Source organism: Miscanthus floridulus, chromosome 3, assembly GCF_019320115.1.
Source record: "Miscanthus floridulus cultivar M001 chromosome 3, ASM1932011v1, whole genome shotgun sequence".
In the NCBI taxonomy this organism is placed as follows: Eukaryota; Viridiplantae; Streptophyta; class Magnoliopsida; order Poales; family Poaceae; genus Miscanthus; species Miscanthus floridulus.
Window position 1 is genome coordinate 134,638,288 of NC_089582.1, and position 24,589 is coordinate 134,662,876.

The following is a 24,589-nucleotide window of genomic DNA, read 5'->3' on the forward strand; positions in this document are numbered from 1 at the left end:
GCCACAAGGAACGAAGGCTTTCAACTGCACCAATCCACCTCCTCAGGTAACCCTTTCACTTTGCATTGATCAGGCATCAATTGTCGAGCAAAGGACTAACTTACTTATGTAAAGATCCATTCGCAGGATAGGGCAATATACTTTTCAAACATGCCGAGAGCCGATTGGCAAAAAGGAGTAGACATTCGGCGGCCGCTATAGCCCGAAGAGGAGGAGTCGAGCACCTTATCGGATAGTCCATCCCCAGTATCGGAGAAGATCCACAAGAAAAGACCGGCAGTAGATGAGCCGGTCCAAAAAGGGAGAAAAACCGCAAGCTCTACTGCACACAAATCGAGCGGCATCTCGCTTGGTGAAGACCGAGCCGCTCGACAACGAAGAACCGCTGTGCTGGAGTGGTCAGACGATGATGAGGACTAGTCAGTGCATCCGTCGAGCATGAAGGAGCCATCGATGGATGCTGAAGCTCCCAAGCAGCAAACAAGGAAAAGTTATGTGCGGGCAATGATAAGAGTCCCAGAGGTGCAGACGACCAAAGTCCCTAAGCAACAAGAGGGGATAATCGCAGAGCAGCACACAGAGGGTGCCCTAGGGCACTAAGCAGAGCAGCACCTACTATAGAGGAGCAGGAATCCTCCCATCAGGCAGACCAAGCAGCAGCGCCTAGGGGATCAGGCAGGCATCACCAGTTCAAGAAATTTAATCGGAAGACCAAACCATAAGTATATTTGCCTTGGAGTAATAATATTGTTTCTTGATTTCTCTTGGTTACTGACAAGCCAATATTACGTAGGGAAACATCGAGGCCCATAACCTCAGTAGAAAAAATGCCAACTGCTCCCATCCAGGAGTCCCTAAGTGCTCAACAAACAGAGGATGGGCCAACCACTGCTGCCAGTGGTCCTAACGATGGTGAATCATTGGCACACACAGCAGGCGCATCGGCGATCGCGATCGAGGCTACGACCAAAAAAGTCAATACTTTGGAAGCAGAAACTACAGCTATTGTTGATGTGCCGGAGCTAAGGATGCCACTCTGTCAATGGCCGAGGAGCAACCTTCACCACCCGTAGCGATGCCAGGAGTGGTCGGAGCAGCTGTCCGACCACAGAGTCCCCCGGTGGTGCCTCAAGCGATGGTGGAGGAGGACAAGGTTGTGGAGATCAAGCATGTCGCACCTAAACCCTAGTCCATCTAGATTCTCCGAAAACATAGGGAAGAGGTAGTAGTTATCGAGGAAGAAAACACCACCAGGAAAATAAAGAGGTTGAAATCCGCCGTTGCTGGAGTTATGACTCAAATCGAGGTGAGTACCGCACCTGAAACACTGATATATGTTGTTGGAGACCAAGGTTTATCTCTAGCATTATTCATCCATAGGGGATAGCTTGAACAGTCAAGCAACGGCACCAACTGATGAAGAGGATGGAGCCCCTCACTGAGGAAAACAAGAAACTCCGGGAGGCGTTAAATCTTTTGGAAAAGAGTATTAAGAGGGCCCAGCGCGAGCGGGACCTTGCGGAGTCTAACTCACAGGACCTTGAACATCAAAAGGAGGTTCTATTCGAGCAACTAACGGCTGCATCTGATCAGCTGAAGAAAAAATTCAAGCAACTGGCGATTGTATCCGAGGAGCTAAAAATATGTCCGAGCAATTGGGCAAGAAAAATGGAGAAGTCAAAAGTAAATCTGAGCAGCTCGATCGAAAGTGCCAGCAGTTAGAGGATGTATCCAAGTAGAAATCTGGTATGCTTTATCACATATTGTACTTTGCAATAGTTGGCCATCCATTTTTTTCAATAATTGTTGTGCTTACAGAGCAAGATGCAGAACTCAGCCAGCTTTGCCACACCGTCGAGCAAATCCAACAAGAGAAAGCGAAAGAGTCAGAGCGAGTAGATAAACTGGCTGAAGAATTGAAAGGTAGATACCCCCTAATCGGAAGTAATGTTGTAGTACTTTTCTGGCCTAACAAACCATTGTAATTCTTGTAGATTATCGCCATAAAACCAAGGCATAGTTCGATGTGCTGGTGCAGGAAGCCAAAGTCCAGAAAGACAACTTCAACACTATAACCATCGCAATAAAACCAGTACTCAACTGCATTGACATTAAACCAGCACCCCATCCCAACAGCAGGCAGCAAGGGCTAGACACCATCATTCAAAGATGCAAGGCAGCGTGGGAGAATTTCAAAAACTTCAACCACGACACCGTTTTGACCGCCGCTACTCATGCCCTTGGAGTGGTTCGGTCCCACTATCCGTCTGTCGACATCTAGTCAATAGGTGGTGGGTTCGCTGATGGGCTGAGTGACGCGCAAACCTAGCAGCTGGAGGATGATGTTGAAGATGCAGCAAAAATGCTTGTCGGCAATATAGACCTGTTTGGCGAAACAGAAGCTGTTGGTGAAGCTTAACAAATTGCTCGGATATTATCGCCTGTACCACTTACTTTATTTGGCGATGAAGAATCATTGTATTAACAACCCGATGCAATTATGCATAATATAAGCAGTGTTTGATCAGTTAGTTTGCACTAAACTTGATGCCTTAGCTAGCCCGTAACCCGTAACGCAGAGCGCGGAGTCCATGCGCATGCTGAAAAAACAAGCGTTATCATAGGACCGTAGCCTACCGCCCAATACGCAGAGCATGGAGCCCATAGCACGTGTGGTGGGATATTAGAGCCTTGGTGTCCTCCATAATTATCAAAGCAAAACACATGTTGCCCAGCGGCCAATCTGAGTAACTTGGCGAGAAAAATAGTTAAGGTGGCGTCCAAGCAGTTAGTTCATGCCTGAAATCTCAGCCTTGACTAGCCCATAGTCCATAACATCGAGCGCAGAGACCCTGACACATGTAGGATGAACAGGCACAACCAAGGAACCACAGTCGACCAACCGTAACGTAGAGCACGGAGCCCCTAAGCACGTGTAGGAAGTAATCGGAGACTGGGTCATCTCCATAGAAAACAGAAAAGAAAAACATGTGCTACTCGACGATCGGCGAGCTATGTTACAAAATTTGGAGCACAAAATCATCATCATTTTTAGGAGGAAAACCTATGTGATCTGGAGAAAACATAGTAGGCGATTTTTGGAGAAATCATGTTCGGCGATTTGGAGTTAACATGTTCGGCGATTTGGAGAAATCGTGTTTGGCGATTTGGAGAAATCATGTTTGGCGATTTTTGGAGTTAACATGTTCGGCGATTTGGAGAAATCATGTTCGGCGATTTTTGGAGTTAATGTGTTTGGTGATTTGGAGAAATCATGTTTGGCGATTTTTGGAGTTAACGTGTTTGGCGATTTGGAGAAATTGTGTTTGGCGAGCGTATTGGAGATCGTCATGGAGTGGCATATAGCCCGATAACAGTAAGTGAAACTTATAATGGAGGAAAAATGGAGGAGAATTATGGAGACCAAAACTTTATTAATATGAAAGTAAAGAATACATATCTGTATTGTTTCAGGGATAGAAACATATAAGGTGCTCTATGTGCCAGGAGTTAGGAACATCGAGTCCATCTAAGTCACATAAGCGATAAGACCCTAGTCGAGTAACACCTTTGAGGACGTAAGGGCCCTCCCAGGGGGAAGACAGCTTGTGAAGCCCTTCGGTTTTGTGTTTCCTACGTAAGACGAGGTCGCTGATCGTGAACGAACCACCTTTGATGTTGCGGTTGTAATACCTCCATAGACCTTCGAGGTACTTGGCTATGTGAACACAAGTAATCAGACGTTCTTCCTCAGCCCGATCGACGTCTTCTATCCGAACAGCTGAGGCTTGCTCTTCATCATAATTTTCTACTCTAAGTGCTCAGAAGGCAACATCCGCTGGGAGTATGGCCTCTGAGCCATAGACCATAAAATATGGAGATACGCCGTTACTGTGACTAGCTTGAGTGCGCAGTCCCCAGACCACAACTGGTAGTTCTTTGAGTCATCTGCCCAGATGCTTTTCTTCTTTCTGATAGAGCCTTTTTTTGAGGGCATCGAGGATCATACCATTAGCCCGCTCGACCTAGCCGTTAGCTCTAGGATGAGCAACAGAAACGTATTTAACAGAGATGCATCGGTCTTCGCAGAAGTCCCAAAAATGATAGCCGGTAAAAGCCGTCCGGAGGTCAGTAATGATGCTGTTCGGGAGACCGAACCTGTGTATGATATCTTCAAAGAGCTCGATGGCTTTCTTTGCAGTAGCTGAGACGAGTGGTTTGTACTCAATCTACTTGGAGAACTTATCAATGGCGATGTACACATACCGGAAACCTCCTGGTGCTGGTTTGAAAGGCCCAATCATATCTAGTCCTTAGCATGCGAATGGCCAAGAAGCTAGAATGGTCTACAGTTCTTGTGCCGGTACATGTATTTGCTTGGCAAAAAACTAACCCTCACATTGTCGAACGAGATCTTCTGCATCGGAGATGGCCATGGGCCAGTAAAAACCTGCTTGAAAAGCTTTGCCGACCAGTGTTCTTGAAGCCGCGTGATTGCCATAGGAACCAGAGTGAATTTCAAAAAGTAGCTTCACACCGTCGTCTTGGATGATGCACTTCTACAGTATCCCTTCCTTTGCACTTTTCCTCATTAGGTTACTGTCTACCAGCACGTAATGCCTACTTCGGTGAATTAGACGTTTGGTTTCGATTTTGTTAGCGGGTACTTTGTCGCTGGAGAGGTATTTGATGAACTGTTCCCTCCAATCGGTGACCGGCAAAGGTACCGCAAGTACCAACTACTTGGCAGGGGGTACTTCTTCAACTTCCTTCTCTTCTTTAATGGATGGTGCCAGGAGGTCTTGAATGAAAACCCTCGGCGATACCGCGGTGCGAGAAGATCCTATCTTTGATAGCTGGTTGGCTGGTTGGTTTTGATCCTGTACCACGTGGTGGTACTCGATACCATAGAATTTCCCTTCAAGCTTCCTGATTTCGGCGCAGTATGCGTCTATTTTCTCACTAGAACAGGACCAACCTTTATTGAGCTAGTTGATAACCAGCGCGGAATCCCCATACACCATGAGGCGTTTGACGCTGAGCTCGACGGCTATACGGAGACTATGGAGACATGCTTCGTATTCCGCGGCGTTGTTGGAGGCCGGAAAATGTATGCAGAGAACATATCGGAGTGTATCCTTTGTCGGCGTGATGAACAGAATGCCCGCACCGGCACCATTGATGTTAAGGGCTCCATCAAAGTACATCACCCAGTGCTCGGGGCAAGTGACGGCAATGGGTTCTTGGATCTCAGTCCACTCAGCGATGAAATCAGCAAGCGCCTGTGACTTAACGGTCGGTCTTCTTCTGAAGTCAATGGAGTAAGTGCCAAGCTCAATAGCCCACTTGATGATATGACCGTTGGCCTCTTTATTGCGGAGAATATCCCCTAGAGGGAACTTGATGACCACGATGATCTTGTAGTATTCAAAGTAATGTCGGAGCTTGCGTGAGGTAATCAAAATTGCATATAACAGCTTTTGCACCTGAGGATAACGAGTTTTGGGCTCATTAAGTACCTCGCTGATAAAATAGACTGAATGTTGCACCTTGTAGGCGTGTCTAGTTTCCTCATGTTCGATGATAATAGCCGTACTGACAACACGAGAAGTGGCGACGATGTAAATCAATAGAGTTTCATCTGGTCGTGGCGCTGTCATGATTGGAGGTTTTGTTAAAAATAACTTGAGCTGCTCGAAAGCTATGTCTGCCTCTGCTGACCAAGAAAAAAGCTCAGAGGCCTTGAGGAGCTTGAAGAAAGGTAGCCCTTTTTCACCGAGGCACAAGATAAAACGGCTTAACGCAGCCATGCAGCCTGTAAGCTTCTGTATATCCTTGACACATGTCGGCCATTTCATGTTGGTGATGGTAGAGACCTTGTCAGGGTTTGGTTCAATGCCCCGAGCGCTGACGATGTAGCCCAGCAGGATGCCGGATGGAACTCCAAAGATGCACTTTGAAGGGTTCATCTTCCATCGGTATTTGCTCAGGTTGGAGAAAGTTTCTTCAAGGTCGGCGATAAGATTGTTGGCTATTTTAGTCTTGACGACCATGTCGTTGATGTAGGCTTTGACATTGTGGCCGATCTGTTGGTCGAGGCATGTCTAGATAGCCCTTTGGTAGGTCGCTCTAGTGTTCTTTAGTCCGAAGGACATAGTGGTGTAGCAGTATGCATCGAAAGGCGTGATGAATGATGTCTTGACCTGGTCTTCTTTCTTGAGGGAGATTTGATGGTAGCTGGAGTAACAGTCAAGAAAGGAGAGCAACTTGTAGCCGGTGGTGGAGTCTACAACCTCGTCTATCCAAGGCAGGCTGAAGGGGTATTTAGGGCAGTGTTTGTTAAGATCAGTATAATCAACACACATTCTCCATTCTTTATTCTTTTTCTTAATAAGAATAGGATTAGCTAACCAATCTGGATGATACACTTCTTTTATAAATCCGGTAGCTAAGAGCCGTTTTATTTCTACCCAAATGGCCTCCTTTTTGTCTGGCATGAATCGGTGAAGTTTTTGCTTGATCGGTTTAGCAGTCGGCGAGACATTTAAGGAGTGCTCGATATTCTCCCGCGGTACCCTCAGCATGTCTACAGGTTTCCAAGCAAACACATCGGTGTTGGCACGTAGGAAAGAGATGAGCGTGCTTTCCTATTTGGGGTCAAGGTGAGCCCCAATTTTCACCGTCTTGGAAGGGTCGTCGAGGCCAAGGCCGATCTCCTTGACTTCCTTGGACTTGGCGGAGGCACGAGGAGGCTCTAGGATCTCCATGTCGTCAGCAGACACCATCTTGGCTTCGGCGACCATGCTAGCCATCTGGATGGAGAGGTCAGTGGCTTCAGCAAGGGTGAGACTTTCTGTCTCGCAGGCATAGGTGACGGAGAGGTTGGCCCACAGGGATAGGACTCCTACGGGCGAAGGCATCTTTAACACCAAATACACGTAGTGCGGAATGGCCATGAACTTGGCTAGAGCTGGACACCCTAGTATGGCATGGTAGGCGGTGTCAAAGTCGGTGACGTAGAAGTTGATATGCTCCACTCGGTAGTTGGTTGCCATGCCGAACTATACTGGTAGGGTAATTTCCCCAAGCGGTCTAGATGCCCTACCAGGTACCATGCCCCAGAAGGAGGAGTCTGAGGGCGTGAGATCTGTTGCCCCGAGGCTAAGCTCCCTTAGGGCCCCGGCGAAGAGTAGATTCAAAGCGCTCCCACCGTCGACAAGGACTTTTCTGAAGAGCACCTTCTGGACAGCCGCATCAAGGATGAGGGGAAAATGCCCTATGTAGGGTATGTCCGCCCACTAGTCGGCCCTGCTGAAGGTGATGGGGACTTCAGACCATGGGCGATAGCTGGGGTTGGCGGTAGTTTCCTCTGAAGCGACGGTGAGCACTCGTTGGGCGGCGAGCTTCTGTTCCCTTCTGCTCTCGTTGGAGGCGAAACCCCCGAAGATGGTGGCGACCACCTTGTCATGGTCTTGGAAGGCATTATTATTATCCCCAGGTGGTCGGCGTCCTCTGTTCCTACCATTGTCATCGTTGTACTTTTTCTCCTAGAACTCCTTAGCCAAACCAAGGCAGTCTTTCATCTTGTGTTTGGCATTCTTGTGCAGGGGGCACGGTCCATCGAGGATCTTCTTGTACTGCTCATCGTAGTTACGCTTGGCGTGTGGCTCATTGACATTGGCAACAAAGTGATCTGGTTGGCGGTGGTGATTCTGACTAGGTTTGAATCCATCTGGCCGATCTCGTCCGCTATCCTAATGGAAACTACGGTCATCGTAGTGGCGATCATTGTGCTGTTGGTCATCAGTGCGGTCATTGTGGCAGCGAGGTGGGCGATTAGTGTCTGTATCTTCATTAAAATGCACCTCCGCTTCCTCGACATCGGCGTACTGGTTGGCGGTTGTGATCACCTCGCCGATGCTGGTAGGTGGCTTTCTGTTGAACTTAGAACAGTGTTCGTGGTGATGAAGTCCTCGGACGAAGGTGGTGATGACTTCAGCTTTCGTGATGTTGGGAATAGAATTCCTCATCTCGAAGAAGCATCTGATATAGCTGCGGAGTAGTTTGGATGGCTTTTGGGTGATACGGTTGAGATCGTGCTTGGTGCCCAGCTGCCTGCATGTGGCCATGTAGTTGTCGGTGAAGACTTTCTTTAGCTCTTCCCAAGATCCGATGGATTCCAGGGCAAGGCTTGTGAACCAGCTCATGGCGGCTGGCGTGAGCATGACGAGGAGATAATTCGCCATGACGTTGGTGTCTCCTCTGGCGGCGCGGACGGTGGTGGCATAAGCCTACAGCCACTGTGTTGGGTTCATCCTTCCTTCATAGGGCTCGACTCCGGTGATTTTGAAACCACGGGGCCACTGGAGCGTTCAAAGCACCCTAGTGAACGCTGGGGGCCCTTCTGGGTTGTCGGGCTAATATCAGCAGTATTGCCAGTGACGATTGGCCCTAGAGCTGAGTCCGGGTTACCATACTCTTGCTCGTACTCCTGGCAGCATCGTACTTCATCTTCATGGCACCCGAAGCGACGTTGATCGATACACCGTCGTGCATCCCGAAGGTTACTGAGGTGCACTCGGGTGTCCTGTTCAACCTCTTGGTCATGCTGGCGATGATGCTCGGTGTGGTGGCCTCCAACTCCCCCTAAGGGAGGTAGTGACTGGTCGACGAAATAGCTTTGACTGGGGCGGCGATTGGATCTAGGATCGGCTGATCGGTGAATCGCGCTTGTGGTGCATGACGATCTCTGAACCTCTCGGATCTCATTAACTTAACAGTGTGCCGCTTTAAGCATAGCGGTGACCTTGGCGAGCTTGGGCGTCTATGGGAGGTGTGCAAGTTTGTTGGCGGCCACCGCCAGATTGGCGCTTGGAGTTTTGAAGACGTCGTGGCCGTCAACGTGGAGGAATTCTTCGTCGAGGTTGCGATGGAGGGGCCGACCTTCCTTGTGAGTCAAACTGGTTACCACAAGCAGCCTTGGTCATTGCAAGGGCACATTCGTTATCACAGCGTTGCGCATGGTTGATGTTCCTATTTTCACAGGCGGCGCGTTCCTCATCTGTTTTGCCGTTCTGAGGGGGGCTGTCGATGCTGACGTTGAAGATTACGCCACCCCGGAAAGGCAGGAGAGGGGGTTGCTCGGTGAAGATCTCGGCGAGGGGCTCCATGGAGCCTTGAGACTCAGAGTCTAGATTTTCCTCTAGGATAGTTTAGAGGGATGTTCCGAGACCTCAGCTGGCGTGCAACATGTTGACAGTTGGTGGGAGCTGGTCGGTGACCTGGTCGGCGAATTTGCCCCTTAGGGCATCCTGATATGTAGCAGCGGCGTTAGCGAGCCTGAAGGGCAGGGCGGTGAGCCTCGAAGTTTGCCGAGCACTAAACATCGACAGATCAGGATCGGAAGGTGGTCGGTGCTGAACAAGGGTGTTCAGAGCCGATTCAGCAATGGAGAGGCAATCGGCGAGTTTCAGGCCGACCCGATCGATAGACTCGATCAGATCATCATTGTTGACATGCCTCCTCCGGTAGCGAGGAAGTGAGCGGTGAGTAGCTGATGAAGTCGCCCCCAGAAGTGGTTCCAAGATTGGATCTGTAGTCGCAGGTGCGAGGGTGGTCGGCGTAGAACAGATCTGCACCGGCTCGAGAAGCTCTCCAACTCCATCGGTGTTGATGACCCATGTGATGGATCCGACTGTGAAGATTTGGCTGGGCTACGGGAGGGACGAAGAGCCTACGGAAAAAGTCATCTTGTTCGACAAGGAAACAACATGCACACCCCTACCTGGCGCACCAACTGTCGACAGAATATCATCGGCAGTCCACCGAGGGGTATCCCGTGATGGTAGATTGATCGGCAGAGGAGCGTGTAATCAAGAACAAGAAGGTAATAGAGACACACGAGTTATACAGGTTTAGGCCGTCAGTATGACGTAATACCTTACTTCTGTGGTCTGTTGGTTTGTATTAGCTATCGTATGATTTGCCGTGATTTTGTAGGGGGTCCCTGCCCGCCTTATATAGTCCGGGGGCAAGGTTACAAGTCGGTTAGATCTGAGAGATAACCGGAAAGTAATAACAGATTACAAGAATCATGGGATCGTACATATCCTAACAGATTTCATAACATCTTCAGGATATCCTCCCCATACCTTACGGGAGACGCCGAGCAGAATCGTGCCTCGTAAGGCTCCTTCTCGTGGGCTAGGCCGCCCCTAGAGACATAGCCCATATGGCCTACCGTGGGTATCCGGGGTCGTACCCCCCACAGCCAGTGTGACAGAACCGCCCAATTTATACGAGATCAAGTATGGCTGTCCCCGCTTAACACGTTGACACGTGCATACTCTCACTTATATAAACCCGGTAGTCCACCGAGTGTCACACAGGACCTCGGTAAATCACATCACAACCAAGATCACGTGATTAAGCAAATACACATCATATACGCAGAGTTGCAGCGAAAATAATATTACAAATAGGTTCATAAATAATAGTACAAGTTTGGATTTCAAAACCGATTAGTGAAAACAACATAACTTTCAAATGATTACATTAATATAAGTTTCAAATACGTTTCTAGCATAAGTGACATCCTTAGATAAAAGCATATAGATGAGAATAAATATAGAGTCACCGAGCCCACTGGCGGTTAGCCACCCTCTTTAGCAGGCAAGAACTTCACCTGCAACATGGTGGGATAAACCCTGAGTACTCAAATGTACTCAGCTAGACTTACCCATCATAAACTAGAAATAAATTGACTCTAAGGATTCTGCAAGGCTTTATAAGTGGAGGTAGCTTGACAACATTTTTGCATAAAAAGTGATTAACTCAATTATACAATTATAATTTTGCTATCAATTAATTATGACTATCCATCTAAATTAGCAACTATCCTGTGCCAAACATGGGGTATATCATTTTAAGAGCATACAATAATAACCATAGAAGGTATAGTAATTTCATGTTTATCCGAACCATCATATTCCATAGTACAATTACTACGATGTTGGGACTAGCCAAGTTTCTCACTATCCGAGAGAGACGGCGATTCGAATCGATTTCAACCAATTGGGAATTTATTCGTAACACAAACCCAGGCAGACCAGATCATTAGTCGCCTTAGGTCACCTTTGGTACAACTTAGGTACACATTTCGTGGGTTCATACCGCGCCGCACAATCAGGGACACCAAATGCCAGGACGTTTAGGCCTAGCCTACCCTTAGGCTCAGTCTAATCGCCCTCGCAAGGAGCGCACAACAGAATGGGCCCCAGCCTGAGTTGAGCTACTCGGCTTCGCGGTCGGAACGAGTTATCTGGCCAGCTAAGTAATAGGCATGCATTCAATCTTATCAGAAACGCCAACAACGGTATGGTCCTTAATCGGCGCAGACGGAATCACATGAGTCAACCTACCATAGACTCCGCCTGGCCTCTATTTACTTTTTAACCCAAGGTTCCTTTCCATGATAGCAAATATAGCCAACCGTGCTTCGGTATCCACCTATATCTCATAGGTGACAGGAAATCACCCGACTTCTACTGGTCTAAGCATGGCTAAGCATATATTCGATCCTAGACCTACACAGGGTTAAAGGTATTTTTCTGGACAAGGTAGTTTATATGCATCAAGTGGTTTCAATTCAACTCTTATAACCTAATGCATCAATCGCAAGGTGTTAACACTGGATTTTGGTCGACTCTGGAGGATGACAGGTGGACCCGCATGCGGGAAGAAGGATATTCGGCAAACAAAACGAGCGGTCGGCTAAATGCTTGTGCAGTCGGTTACTTCAGAAGGTGGTGACTCCATTCGGGAAAGCAGAAGATGGCAGGCAAAGCCGATCGAAAAGATGAAAGTTATAATAATAAAGGACTCTGAGAGTTTAGGGCAAGGAATTGTAGTTTCCAAGTTTATTTAAGAGTTCCTTTGTAAATCATAGTCTTTTAGGACTCGTGTTTTGTCTAGGGTATAAATATTGACCCTCGACCATTGTAATAGGGGTTCACAACCAAATCAATACAACCGGCCCCATGCCAACTTTCGAGTCCTTTTGTCATGTCGTCGAGTTCTTCGAGAGGAGTCATCGATCCGTCGACCTCCGTAAGTTCCGACAACCTTGTTATCATGTTTAGTATCATGCGGTGGATTTAGATGTGATGCAAGTAGTCTTGTTTGTTTTCAATGATCGTGCGGCGGATCTTTGCTTGACAATCAAGAAGTCTTTGCTTGTGCTTTGCTTATGAGTAGATACCGTGCGGCAGGCGTTTGCTCAATATGCTTAGTGAAAGCAAGACAATTATCGGCTCTATTAGATACGGCAAAATCTAAATAGATTCATTAAGTTATCCTGTGTTGCATGTTTTAAATATTTTATATATTTGTAGCACACTTCTACCCAATCTAGATTGATATTGTTCGGCCCTCTCTTATGGTTTTATTCATGCTTCAATGATCATTGCTTTTCATATTACCTTTGCAAATAGATAACATGCTCATAATGGCTGAATTATTTTAATCTAGATTGTCACATGTCGTGGGTTCATGCATGTTAATTACGTTTAAGCTTTAACGAAACTAGGTGTTGTGCGGCAGATGCAGGTTTTAGATTAGTTTAGTCGTGTTTATTTGCATGTTCCTTCTTCATGGACCCCAACTCGGCTGGACTGCTGAGCTTGGTTATGCATTAACTCATAATTAATTTCACTTGTTCAAACATGTCTTCCCATGCACATGCATTCGGCAATCGGATCTTTACGTGTGTTCATCTTACGATTAGTTGAATGGTTTATAAACTTGTTGGCAGACAGCTTCCTATAGCTATATGTCATTGTAAGTGGCTTCAGGGCCGTATATATGGAACTGTCTGGTCTCACCCAACATGTTCTGGTTTGGCATTTAACTGTTTTATCCCTTGTTAGTTTTTTTCAGGTCAAACTGACTGGCACGTTTTCGGATCACGAAGCACCCAGGAACTCGATTGAAGCCACGCTTTCTGGCTTGCTGTATGTGAGGCACAGTGTGTCACATTTTGTGTCAACACACTTTTTGGCACGCTCGGTGGGACCATCTGTTAGTTCAAGATGGCGTCTAAGATCAACAATGATCATGTTCTGGATGTGAGCATGGCAGAATTGCCAGATAATTATAGGGATTTAGTGCTACAAGCATGTGAGCAATACCAATGGAAGTGTTTGATGTCTTTTTCCAAAAACAAGAGCAACAAAGTGTTTCAAAAGCAGTCAATGCCAAGGGTTCTTCTTCCACATCAAACTGATTACACTGAAGAGGAGGATGCTCAGAAGATGGCAGCCCTGGTTTATAAAGCTATGGGAGAAACCATGACAAACCATCACATAGCTTTTCTGAATACCTTTCGGGCAATCATGATCAGTACTTTTGGTCCAATGGTTGATAAATACTTTGAAGAAAATGTTGGCCCACTCAGTGGACCGACACTTTTCAATGTTCCAAAGCATCAAGAGAAGCCTATTGGAAAAGAAGTTGCGTCGACTTCAAATATAGGTGGATTGACTCACACTGAAAAGCAATCACATCCCACCTATGGCCAGGTGACATTTGGTACCACAGGAGAAGTGCCACCTTCAGCTTATAGAGTTTCTCCAGCATCAAACAGATTGCAGAAAAATATGTATGGAGATGGGTATCAAGAATTTACTGATTACAATGCTATCAATGCTGTGCCAAATCCAGGGTATAGGAGTGTTTCAGGATTGCCTTCTGGAGTGCAAGTACAAGGAAATCAGGATTCAGGCATTGATGTTTTGATGCACAGGATGGCTGATATGATGCAAAATCAGTTCAGCTTGAAGCCAAAAAATCAATCCTATTCATACAAGTCTCCTTATCTAGAGTGGTACAACAGAGTGGCGTTACCTCCAAGGGTGAAGCCTCCAACAGATTTGACCAAGTTTTCTGGTCAAGATGATACTAGTACCATAGAGCATGTCAGTCGGTACTTAATGCAGCTTGGAGAAGCTGCTTCAGATGAAGCTTGGAGGATTCGATATTTTCCTTTGTCTCTTACAGGACTAGCTTTCACGTGGTTCATGTCTTTACTAGCTCATTCCATTGGTACGTGGGCAGAGCTAGAGCAGAAGTTTCATTCATATTTCTACACGGGTACTAATGAGAAGAAGTTGGTCGATCTCATGAGTCTGAGGATGAGAACAAATAAGACACCATTGGAATATCTTCACAGATTTAGGGAGACCAAGAATATGTGTTATTCTCTGAATTTACCAGATGATCAACTACCTAGAATAGCTATAGCAGAAATGTTGCCGAATATCAGGGAGAAGTTGTTTGGCATGGAGTTTGATGATCTTGGCCAACTTGCACAGCGTTTAGCAGCTATGAGTAATCAGGCCCAAGGATTCAGGAGAGATAATCGCTTTCAGAAGAACAATGCCACTAATGAGGTGTATCAAGGTTTTCTAGAGGAAGCGACTGAGTATATTGATGAAGATGAGATAGCTGCAGCTGAGTTGAATTGGGCAAAGGAGCCTACTCAAATTAGTCAACGCTGGTTGAAACAACAAAAGGGAACCTATGATTTTGATGTTACTAAGGCAGACATGCTTTTTGCATTATTGATGAAGGAAGGACGCATCAAGCTGCCAGAAGGACATCCCATGCTATGTCCTGAAGGAGTGAAAGACAAAAAGTATTGTGGCTTCCATAACACTAATTCTCACTCTATCAATGATTGCCGAGTGTTTAGAATACGAATCCAGAAAGCTATCCAAGAGGGACATTTGAAGTTTGATGGCAAGATGAGAATTGATGATCAGCCTTTTCCACAAAATATGATTTCTTTCTCTATGAATATGGTCTCTGCCAATGATCTCAAAGGTAAAGGCAAGATGAAGGTGAGGACTTCTGATAAAGCAAAGAAAAGTGGTGCTCTTGACCCAGATCGGCAAGTCACCAGTAGAGAGCTGCAGCAACGAGTTCAGTTTCAGAATAGCCGAACCGAGAAAGGTCAAACTTCCAAACCCAGAGTTACATCACATATTTTGCTAAACAAGTGGCAGAGAGAACAAGAGAAGGAATACTATAAGAAGCAATGGTTTATGGAAGAATGCCGGAGGTATGAGGAAGAGGTATACCGAAGGGAGCAAGAAGAATACATAATAGAACAGGAGCAGTCTCATTGGGGTTATTCATTCTTTAGGCATTGTTGGAATGAAGGCTTGAGGTTGCCTGCTAGAAATAATTGTCCAGAGTGTAGTGCTTAGTACTCCGAGTATAGGCAATCTCGAGTCAACCGCCATCCCGTCTATGAAAGACTTGGAACGAAGGTTCCTGAAGATGATCGACGCTTAAAAATAGATGATTTTGAGAATCAGCAAAGGAAAAGATTTGTAGGTCAAGGTTGGATTCATGATAGGGTGCATAATGAAGAAGCTGATTCCTATAGATACGTATGGCAAAAAGGACAGTGGTGTCCTCCAGGCCTGAGGAAAAGTCAGAAAAGAAGAGTTCAACGGTTGAGGAATAGGGAGTTGAAATAGGAAGTTACCGAAACAAAGCAAATATGGCGTCCTAAGAAGAAGCCTGATGGATGTGGTCCTTCGGCTGATGCTTGCATGGCTTTCTTCCTCCCATCAGAGTTTATAGCTCCTGAAAGCCAAGATGTCCAAGAAGAGGTGTACTCTGATTTTGATGAAAGTGAATGTCAAGATTTGATGGCTCAGCTTGTATTAACACAGCAGGTTGTTTTTGACAAACCAATCAAGAATCGTCACTTGAGACCACTCTATTTAAAGGGATATGTCAATGGCAAGCCTTTAACTAAGATGTTTGTTGATGGAGGGGCTGCTATCAATATCATGCCTTATACTACCTTCAGAAAGCTTGGGATGACTAATGAAGAATTGTTGAAAACTGACATGGTGCTTAGGGACTTTGCTGGCAACCCTTCCGATACCCGAGGTGCTATCCATGTCGAGCTGACTATTGGGTCGAAAACTCTGATTACTACCTTTTTTGTCATTGATGGCAAGGGGGCATATAGTCTACTCTTGGGCAGAGATTGGATCCATGCTAATTGTTGCATTCCTTCAACCATGCATCAAATTCTCATTCAATGGATTGGAGATGACGTTGAAGTTGTACATGCTGATGATTCGGTAAGTGTTGCTGCCATAGAATCTACCTACTGGGAATATGAAGGCGTCGATTGTTTCTCTGGAAAAGTGTGGAAAGAAGGTCCTGTAAATGTTTTCAGCGAGGGCCAACAGCCGATCCAAGCAGTCAGCTCTCATAGTAATTTTTAATGGGAAATCCTATCGATGGCAACAAAGGAAAGTTGGGACATGGTTTTATGTCGGCTGATAAGTTAGAAGAAATTGATGTTGGTGATGGTTCTAAGCCAAGGCCGATGTATATTAGTGCAAAGTTAGACCCAGAATATAAATCAAAGTTGATAGATCTGTTGAAAGAGTTTAAAGATTGTTTTGCTTGAGATTACACGGAAATGCCTGGATTGGATCGTTCCATTGTTGAGCATCGATTACCCATTAAACCTGGATTTCGTCCTTACAAACAACCTCCACGGAAGATATACAAAGAGGAGGTATTGGCCAATGTGAAGAAGGAGGTTGAAAGATTAATAGAAGCAAACTTCATTCAGCCATGCAAGTATGCAGAGTGGATTTCAAATATAGTACCGGTATACAAGAAAAATGGAAAAATGAGGGTTTGCATAGATTTCAGAAATCTTAATAAGGCCACTCCCATGGATGGTTACCCAATGCCAGTTGCCGATTTACTAGTAGATGCAGCAGCAGGTTATGAAGTCATTAGTTTTATGGATGGTAATGCTGGCTATAATCAAATTTTTATGGCAATAGAAGATATTTCAAAAATAGCCTTCAGATATCCTGGTCATATTGGTTTGTTTGAATGGATAGTCATGACATTTGGGCTAAAGAATGCCGGTGCAACTTATCAAAGAGCTATGAATTATATTTTTCATGAGCTGATCGGCAAGATTGTAGAGATCTACATCGATGATGTAGTGGTCAAGTCTAGAAATCATGAAGGACATTTAGCCAATTTAAGAAAGACTCTAGAGTGCACAAGAAAGCATGGCTTGAAGATGAATCCAAACAAATGTGCCTTTGGAGTTTTGGCTGGTGAGTTTTTGGGATTTTTAGTTCATAAAGGAGGAATTGAAGTTGGGAAAAAGAGCATGGAAGCAATAGACAAAGTTGTGCCGTCAACCAATCTCATAGAATTACAATCATTGTTAGGCAAAATCAACTTTGTAAGAAGATTCATATCCAATCTATTAGAGAGAGTTTTACCCTTTTCTCCTTTATTAAAGCTCAAGAAGGATCAAAAATTTGTATGGGGTGACATACAACAAAAGGCTTTTGATGAGATCAAGCAATATATGAAGGCACCACCTGTGCTGGTACCTCCACAACTTGACAAGCCTTTTAAGTTGTATGTGGCGGCCGATAGCCTAACAATAGGATTGGCCCTTATGGAAGAATTTGAAGGAAAAGAAAGAGTCATAGCTTATCTTAGCCGAAAGCTGCTAGACCCGGAAACAAGGTATTCGGCTACAGAAAAACTTTGCTTGTGTGTGTATTACTCATGTACCAAATTTTGGCACTATTTGTTGAATGCCAAATGCGTGGTAGTTTCTAGTTTTGATGTAATCAAACATATGCTATCGATGCCAATTTTGAATGGAAGAATTGGCAAATGGATTTTAGCATTGTCAGAATTTAATTTAAGGTACGAATCGGCAAAGGCGGTAAAGGGTCAAATTATTGCCGATTTTATTACCCAACATCGGGATCTTTCTGTTGAGGCGATAAGCATTGTGCCTTGGGCCTTGTTCTTCGATGGATCATCTTGTAACAAAGGTGGTGGTGCTGGTATTCTCTTGATTTCCCCATAAGGAAAAACTTTTGAGTATGCGGTTCCTATTGAATTTCATGTTACTAATAATCAGGCAGAGTATGAAGCGTTGCTTAGAGGGCTTCAGCTTCTTATAGAAGTAAAGGCCGTTGCTGTTGAAATCTTTGGGGATTCTGAGTTGGTGATTAATCAACTGAGTGGTCAGTATGAATGCAAGAACAATGTGTTAAGAGAATATTATGAGGAGTGTAGAGAACTTTTGAAGAATTTTCTGGTAGTAACCTTGCATCATATCCCTAGAGAGTACAATGAAGAAGCAAATAAGTTAGCTCAAGCTGCTTCTGGATATCGAGAGAGTCGGGAAGTTTTTGCTATAGAAGAAGGTGTTTTAAATACTGATCAAGTAGATGGTGATTGGAGATACAAAATTACCAATTATCTGAAAGGTCCATCTCAAAAAGTTTCCCGAAAACTCAGGTACGAAGCTCTCAAATTTGTGTTCCTTGATGATCAGTTATATTACAAGTCCATTGATGGAGTATTGCTCAAATGTTTAAGTCAAGAAGAGGCCAAGAAAGTGATGTATGAGGTTCATGAAGGATTGTGTGGTGCACACCAGTCAGCTTATCGGATGAAGTGGATAATTAGGAGAACTGGTTATTTTTTGCCGACTATGTTGGAGGATTGTTTTGAATATTACAAAGGGTGTCACAATTGTCAAAAATTCGGCAATATTCAAAAAGTTCCAGCATCTGCTATGAACCCATAATCAAGCCTTGGCCGTTCAGAGGATGGGGTATAGATTTAATTGGTCAGATCAATCCTCCTTCTAGTAAGGGACACAAATTTGTACTCTTGGCCACAGATTATTTCACCAAGTGGGTTGAAGCTATCCCTTTGAAGAAGGTAACGTCAGAAAATATGATCAGTTTTGTTAAGGAACATATAATTCATAGATTCAGGATTCCTCAAACTATAACAACTGATCAAGGAACTCAGTTTACTTCTTTAGAATTCTGTGATTTTGCCAAAGATACGAGGATTAAGCTATATAATTCTTCTCCTTACTATGCACAAGCTAATGGTCAGGTAGAAGCATCAAATAAGATTATGATTAAAATCATCCAGAAGAAGATTGATGAAAAACCAAGGAGATGGCACTTGGTTCTTAATGAAGCATTGTGGACTTACCGAATGGCTTGTCATGGGTCCACTCAAACATCTCCCTATGAACTAGTTTATGGGCATCATGCTGTATTACCATGGGAATTACGGTCAGGTTCAAGGTGAGTTGTGTTATAGAAAGAATTGGTAGAAGAAGATTATAAGAATCTGATGATGGATGAATTGGAAGATTTACATTTGATTCGTCTCAAGGCATTGGAAAATATTGAGAAAAATAAAATACGCATTGCCAAGTATTATAACAAAAGGGTTAGGCTGAAGCAATTCGCAGAAGGAGACTTGGTTTGGAAAACTATATTGCCAGTTGGAACAAAGGATAGAGCGTTCGGCAAATGGTCTCCAAATTAGGAAGGTCCTTTCTGAATAGTAGAATATGTACCTGGCAATGCATACATATTGAAGACTTTATTTGGGGAGGAGTTTACCAGAGCTATCAATGGAAGATTTCTTAAGAAATATTACACTAGTGTTGAGGTTGGTTCATGAATGTAGATCAGAAAAGCCGATAAAGGGAAAATCACCTTTAGCCTAAAAAAAATAAGACTGAGAATAGCCGATATTGTTCATATCGCCTTTAGCACAAAATAGCCAATGCAGTTTGCATCACCTCTAGCACAAGAATGTTTATGCAAGACCGGGGTATTTTCAGCATTTTTCTGACGGTCGCAGGCAGAATTTTACCAAAAAGAATCAAAGAAATAAGTATTCTTCCAACAGACAAGATTATTTGTAGAAGTCCATCCTAATACAAACTACTCCTCAAATAACTTGTTGAGGACGGACTGGGGGTTTGTGGATTCGGCAAAGGCGGTGGCATGATCATCGTAGACCTCCAGACGCTCATTGATGTCGTCGATCTCGTCCGGGCGTCCTCCAGCGAAGCCGACTGGCTGGAAGGAGTAGTCTTCGTTGGTTCGGGAGGTCATTGCTGCCAGCCTAAGAGAAACACCAAGGTGCACACCTTGGATGACGGCCTGATCAATACGGCCGTCCACAGCATCAAGGCGTGCCTCGGATGTCTTCCCCTGGGCATTCACCTTGTCGGCAACCTTGTTCGCCGCCGCCTTCAGGCGGTCATTCTCCGTAGAAAGAGCTAGGCAGAAAAGAAAAAAAAATGGGTCAGCAAGCGGGGGAAGCTAGAATGATAAAACCAAATGAAGATATCAAACCGGTGATGGCGTCGCAGAGTTGCTTCTGCTGGTCCTCCCATTCGGCTTGCTCAATGCCGAATTTCTTAGAGACGTCGCCTAGCTCCTCCTGGGCCTCGTCCCTCTCCTGGCGAAACTTGAGCGCTTCCTCATGAGAGTATGGAAGGTGTGCATCTGCTGGTTCCACCAGGCCTCAAGGATTGGGATGATAGGAGCTTGAAGAGCTGGAGGATCCAGAAGAGCCGGATGATGGAGTTCCCGGTTGAGCTGATGTCGCCGGAGGAAGGAGATGATATTGGCTGGAGCTGATGACCCTTATCCTGATGAATGAGGAAGAAAAAATCGAAACTAAAAGATGAACAAGAAAATCGCAAGGGGGCAAAAAGCCGAATCGTACCCACGGCGCCGGCAGCGCAATGCTCTGCTTCCTTCCGCCTCTCCATCAGCAGGTCACTTGCCACGGTCACCACTATTCACCATTTGCTTTGGTGGAGGTTAGGGTTTTCTTCTGGAATGAATCGAACAAAGGAAGTGGAGGAGACAGATGTGAGAACGCTAAAATGGAGATAGCGATGAAGGCTAACGGAAGGGTCTATTTATAAGCCAAAGCGAAGAATCGTGGCGAATTCCACGGAGTCGTGGGGCGAGAATGCCGAACGATAGAGTAGGATTTTTCCCTTTCAGCTGGGCCGCTACTGGGCTGGGCCAGGCATGGATTAAGTCAGACGTCGTTCGACTATCTTCCTGATTTGTTGGAGCCAGCATTGTTCGGCTATACCCTCACAACATTTAAATTAGGATTCGTTCGGCTATCGAAAGAATGGAGACAATCGGCTACATTCTAATTGAATAATTTAAGGGAAAATGGCTGATTGCTTTTTCAAACGAATAAAAATATATAAACATAAAGTTGATTGATCAAGAGACAGAGGATATCACACTTAAGTTTATTACAAGCCCAATGTCTACTTGTTCAGAAGCTGATTGATTGCCTCTATGGCTTCAGTCCTGATTCGGCTAACATTATCTAGCACTTTCTGATCCTCATCTTTAGAATTCTAGATGCTGGATAACTTAGTTTTGACTTGCTGATCTTCTTTGATGGTCAAAGTTATCTTTAGTGAAGCTGCTTCTATGTTATTCGGCAAATTAGCTATGTGGGCCCTGTGAGACTGAATTGTGGCATTCAGTTCGGCTAGTTGAGCTTCTAGTCTGCTTTTTTCATCCTCTATGGCTTTTAGTTTAGGCTCCAAGGTTGTCAAGGAATTTCTTGTAGTCTGGATATGAGAGTGAAGATCTTTAATCTCCAGCTTCTTCAAAGATCTATCCTTCTGCAAAGCAGCCCTCGAAGATATGTTCTTAGTTGCCCTTCTCACCATGGCAAAGTGGTCATCAAGATGGGCTGCAGATTCTAGGGGGGCCTTGAGAGCAGAAGGGATATCTTGATCAATGAGTTCAAGGAGGTCTCTTATCTGATCTGCATCCTGAACCAGACTAATGGTATCCTTGTTCAGCAGAATGATCACCTCTTTTAGCCGAGCCTAATTTTCCAGCGATAAGGTTTGTTGAGAAGTAATCTCTTCACCTTTCTCAATGATGTAGTCCTCAATAGAGAAGGAGTAGCTGGTGGTCAGTTTAGTGATGTTCTTCTAAAAGAAAAGAGAAGAAAGGAGGTGTTAGCCGATTGGGTGAATTTGCTAAAATATAGTGTAAGACAAGGCATTACCTGCTGAACTGATTGATCATCAGGATGGGTTATACCCTGGCTTGCTGGAGGACTTGGCTGAATGTTTAGAAGGGATGGGTTTGGAGCTTGATCAGGAGAAGTTTCCCTTACCAGTTCATCTAAGATTTCATCTATTCTCAATAAAGTAAATGATAATGAGCATAAGGGATATATGTTATTTAAAAAAAAGAGAAAAAAGAGAATTGGTTGAACGATGTTACCTATAGTCTCATCAGATTTATGAGCCTTTGAACCTTTAGCTTCATGAGTCTCTGAAGCTTCACTATCATGGATTTCTTCATGTTCGGTAGAAACTTCAGGGGTTGGTTTTACAGCTGCTGAGGTACTGCCTAGTTTGGGAATTTTGATTTGTGGCTACAATGGAAGTAATAAATGTAGAGGTGGTCAGGTTTACTGCTAAGTGGGGTTGTTAACCTGATAGAGAATAAAAGGTTCATACCTTAAGAGATAATTTGGCTTTCTTGGTCCTTGGTTTCTTGGGTAAGAGAAAACTTTTAGGTGTTTTCCTTTTGCTTTTTCCTCTTGAAGATGCAGCAGCTGAAGTAGCAGGAGTTCTCATGAGTGCCTTTAAAGGTACTGAATCCAAAGTTGCAGGAATTTTCATGAATTCCTTTAATTTTGGGGCATCAAACCTTAGAGCAGGCTTGGGACCAGCCGAATAGTACTGGATTGCTTTGGCTGGGGGAGTAGACTCAAGATCCTATGCATGACTAGATGTTAAAATAAGAAGTGAATTCAAGAACAGGAAATGATGAGCATAATGAAATTACCTCACTATCAGAAGTAAAATCAGGCTGCAAGTTTTTGCATAAAGGATGAACTGATATATTGAAGATATGAGCATGCCATTCTTGCCACCAAGAGACAAAGAAGGGATGAGCAACATCTATTAGCCCAAATGGAGATGGTTCGTATGTTGGCAATTCCCATCCTAATTCAAAGATTTTCTTGGCTTCCATTCTTTCTGTTATTACTTCCCTTGACTTTATGATTATTGAGAAGAGGAATCTTGGGGGCAGCTGGCCACATCCTAATTGTCTGGCCACCATATTTGGATAGTAGAATTCATAGGTGGACTGCACTAACCTCCCATGATGAAATTTGGCTGGCAGAGTGCAAGGTTTGATAAAGGAGTTGAAGATCTCCGTGGATTCTTGACCTGAACAACCAATTTCATAGCTAAACTTGCAGGGCAAAGTCAAATTTTCATTTTCTCTGTAAGGAAACCAGAGCACATTGCCGAATCCTTTGAAAAATAGCTTGAAGAAATGACCGATGTCTATGTCAATGCTGATAGATGATGCTGCTTCCCCATAAGTCTGACAAGCCTTAACCTTTGCTGTACTTCCTTCAGCATAGTTAACTGAAGGAAAACTTAGATTGAAGAGGCTCATAGAGGTTATTTGATGCATGTATAGCTGGAGCCACATTTGAATTAGCCACCAGGGACCATTCACACAAGAGATTTCTCCACCTTGGCGCATCTGAAGAGTAATCTGATGCATCATATGATAAACAGACCCTAAGAGATATTTGCCTAGTGGGATCTGAGTGCCTGCAGCTAAGTCTTCAGCCATCACCATGTGATTCAGGGTTGGTTCATTGGATTTTCCATAGAAGATGAATCTACATAGCCACATATTCATGAAGGCTTTCAACTCTTTGTCAGAGATGGTGCTAGATGCATTCATGTAGTTCTGGATGTATTTGACCCATCCACATCCAGAGCTGATGGCTCTTTGATTACTTTTGCTCTTATACTTATAAGGGTATACTGGTAGTGACACGTTCAAGCCAGTCATCATGAACACGTTGGCTAGAGTGATGGTCATCATACCATGGCCGAAAATGAAGGCATTAATGGTGTCAGACCAAAAATGGGAAGCTGCTATCAAAAGGGAATCATTTCTACGTGTTTCTGCTAAGGATAATTCTAGACAATGACTGATGTCTTGACTTTCCCAGTGGCTGCTGCTTTTCTCCAGTATTCTCCTGTACCAATTCCGCCATCCAGCGATTGGGGGAAATGGCCAATTCTTGAACGTGTTTGGCCATCGGTTTGGCAAGGTGATCCTAGATTTGAAAGGGATTCTTTGGGTTTCCATCTCGATAATTTCAAAAGGGTCAGGATTTCCCATTGGGCTGAGGAAATAGGAATCGGGGTTGGCAACATAGGGGATCAAAATCTGATTCTTGTATTCCTTTAAAGGGTGATTGAAATCAAAGAGGAATAAGCCAAAAGAAGAACGGGAAGATCAAGTGGAAATTGTCGAATATAAGTGAAGTTTACCTCTGGAATTTCATCCTGGGTCGCCATTGAAGATTCGAAGTGGGTCCGAGGTTGCACTGAAAGCTTGAATTTTTGGACAGTGGCTGTGGTGTTGAACGGTGCTAACCTAGGAGGAAGAAGGAGCTTGTGGTCAATTTCAGAATAAAACAACTTTTATCCCGAAATTGAGGGGGCATGTGTTAACACTGGATTTTGGTCGACTCAGGAGGATGACAGGTGGACCCGCATGCGGGAAGAAGGATATTCGGCAAACAAAATGAGCGGTCGGCTAAATGCTTGTGCAGTCAGTTACTTCAGAAGGTGGTGACTCCATTC